The sequence below is a fragment of the Octopus bimaculoides genome, chromosome 14 (assembly GCF_001194135.2).
Source record: "Octopus bimaculoides isolate UCB-OBI-ISO-001 chromosome 14, ASM119413v2, whole genome shotgun sequence".
Taxonomy (NCBI): Eukaryota; Metazoa; Mollusca; class Cephalopoda; order Octopoda; family Octopodidae; genus Octopus; species Octopus bimaculoides.
The window spans coordinates 15,760,713-15,763,859 of NC_068994.1; the positions used below are offsets into that span (position 1 = coordinate 15,760,713).

Here is a 3,147-nt window from a genome sequence, read left to right on the forward strand (position 1 = left end):
TAATCAACTTAATCCCCTCCCGCACAAGCTGCCCTTGTGGCATTATTATTATTATTATTATTATTATTATTATCATCATCATCATCATCATTTCCACCGAGGTTGACTTTGACTTTCATCCTTTCGGGGTCGATTAAATAAGTACCAGTTGCGTACTGGGGATCGATCTAATCGATTGGCCCCCTCCCCCAAAATTTCGGGCCTTGTGCCTAAAGTAGAAAAGATTATTATTATTATTATTACTATTATTATTATTATTATTATTATTATTAGTCTACATTTATAATGTTATAAAGTTATACCACTCTGAACGTAGTTTATTGAGCACTTTATTAGATTTTTGCTATAAAGATACATTCCTTTTGAATTTTGAAATACTGTTAGTCCAACTACTTTAAGCTACACACTTGCACGTGCACGCATGTGTGCATGTGAGTTTGTGCGTATGTATTTATGTGTGTGCGTTTGTGCATGAATGTATGTATGTAAGTATGTATGTACGTGTGTATGTGTGTAACTGCAAGCCATGCTAACGAATGAAGTTATTTCCTTTTTAGTTGATAACCAGGAGGACGCAGGATTAGCAAAATCTATAGAGCATCTACGAAATACCTTATGCCTCCTTTACGTGCTGAGTGCAAATCAACCGAGATTCAGATTAACGCTTTATTCTATCGTTCTTATTCAACTTTATCTTCCGCGTTTAATCTATTTAATCTAGGAGCTCGATTTAATCTATTTTACTCTCTCATCAAAACGTGCGGGCCGTGCAAAGAACTAGCTGATTATTATTGATATAGATTCAAATTATTTGTACCGTAATTTTGTGACTTATATAGACATTAATATAGATAAGGAATCGTTTAAATGAAATGTCTGAATGTCTCAGATGAGTTGAATTTAATAATTTCTTACATTGATAGAGAGTCACAAAATTTTGGCGGGAATTGGCTAGTCGACTAAATCAAAAACAGTATCTCCGTTATAGTTTATTTAATCTACCTCGGAAGAAGGAAAGACAAAGTTGAAATACTGACTGCGGTGTAATTTGAACTCAGAATAAGAAGGGCTCTATGTAAATATCGCAAAGTATTTATGAAGGCGCATGGCTCAGTGGCTAGAGCGTCGAGCTTACGATCGTGAGGTTGTGAGTTCGAATCCGGGACCGGGCTGCGTGTTGTGTTCTTGAGCAAAACACTTTATTTCACGTTGCTCCAGTTCACTCAGCTGTAGAAATGAGTTGCGACGTCACAGGTGCCAAGCTGTACTGGCCTTTGCCTTTCCCTTGGTTAACACTGGTGGCGTGGAGAGGGGAGGCTGGTATGCATGGGCAGCTGCTGGTCTACCATAAACAACCTTGCCCGGACTTGTGCCTCAGAGGGTAACTTTCTAGGTGCAATCCCATGGTCAGTCATGACCGAAGCGGGGTCTCAGCATTTGGTCCGATGCTCTAACGATTCTTGCAAAGCCACGAAGTTATAATTTATTGGATTATTAACTTCATCTTTTAAATTTTAGAAGCTTTAAAATATCTATACGTATACCTTCTTTTCTCCTTTTTATTCCTGTCGGACCTACAGTCTTATGGGATCGGATTTAATTGGATTTTCATGGCGTTTAAGTCAAGAGTAGAAGACTTCCACCCGCTGAACGAAAAGTCTGTCCGTCACAAGGATAATCCCTGTTTGTCATCCTTAGCTGAATGTATTGGAGCAACATGAAGTGAAGTGCACTGTTCAAGGACACTTTGTATCGCCCGGTCCAAGACTCGAATTTACTGACTAACGACCATGAGGCCAACACTCTATACGTTAGTCGCGCGCCTTCAAAGATCTACAATACTTTTCACTTAAGCCTAGAAAAACTGGTGCCGGTTTGTGTTGGCAAAAATTAACCAATGATGTTCACGAGTTTGAATAAATCAGTATGCTATGGATGACTGGAACCTTATGTTCCAGGAATGAGCTTTCCAACTACTGAAATTTTTTCATTTCTCTCTCAGACGAAGAGTTAGTGTCGAAACGTCAGGTTTCTTCATCTTCCATTCCCAATAATCATGAGCTATATTATTTTTCAATCAGTTTGGTCTTCGATCATCAACAGATGCCTTATTCATGGTTATTATAGAATACCAGAATGAATGAGAACGAGAAACATTCATTTCCAAACAGTCATAATTAGGTCATTGAATCATGTACAAAGCGCATGTTAGTGGACTAATAGCAAAGGTAGGACATTATTACTCTTTGTTCATAAATACAAACGTTCCTTGTTCGAATCCAGTCAGGTATTTACATACACATCCAAGGGAAAAGGTATACCTGATGTTGCTTAGAGATCAAATTGGAATTTCTATTTGACTGCATAGTTTGGAGACTTTAATTAATCACTACAAAAATGTGAGGGAAGGATAATAGAATGTTTCTATCATAGTCACAAGGCTGGAAATTTGAAAGGGTATAGATGATTAAATCGTTGCCTGCGGGACATTTATTTTATCGAACTTGGAAAGACGACAGGCAAAATTTACCTCAGCGGGATTTGAATTTAAAAAACCAAGAAGCAGAAAGAAATACAGCAAGACATTTGCACGATACCCAAATGATTCTGCCAATCAATGGAATAATATGAGTGTTAAATTAGAAATAAATGAAAATAAGATCAAAACGTTTACCTCTGTAACATTTGACGTCAATTTCTCCATCTTTGGTGCACAGTGCCTTTGCCAACAGCGCTGCGTTGGGTGATAAATGGTCCGAATCAGTTACATATCCGTTTGTCAAAACAAGCTTATCTGAAAAAACAAATACAGACAATACATATTAAAACAACAAAATAAAAACAAAAGGGTTTGTAGTTTGATGGATTTTTAGCATTTAAAACAAGCAGTCGAAAAATACAGACAAAACAAAATCAGAACAGTTTCATTAACATCCGGTGTACTGTAATCATCAAGACACCTTTCTACAAAAGATGCAACTCATTTTATTTATTCGTTTATTTTTTCAGCTGAGTGGACTGGAAAAGTGCTTTGTTATTTCATTTTCATGCTCTTCCTCCAATCCTCTCCCAGTCCTTCTCCCGCAAATCTCTGTCTGTCTGTCTGTCTGTCTCTCTCTCTCTCTCTCTCTCTCTCTCTCACTCTCT

At 37.6% G+C, this 3,147-nt stretch overlaps 1 protein-coding gene and 1 long non-coding RNA gene across 2 annotated transcripts in view; both read right to left on the reverse strand.

The window, feature by feature from the left end:
• Positions 1-2,796, reverse strand: part of LOC106873172 (uncharacterized) — a 32,267-nt gene extending 29,471 nt beyond the window's left edge. The window contains exon 1 of the long non-coding RNA XR_001409846.2: positions 2,675-2,796. This is a non-coding gene — a long non-coding RNA (uncharacterized LOC106873172). The remainder of the gene's footprint in view (positions 1-2,674) is intronic.
• The window catches only part of LOC106873171 (probable E3 ubiquitin-protein ligase DTX3), a 486,006-nt gene that overhangs the window by 197,624 nt on the left and 285,235 nt on the right, over positions 1-3,147 (reverse strand). The gene's annotated exons all lie outside the window — the stretch shown is intronic.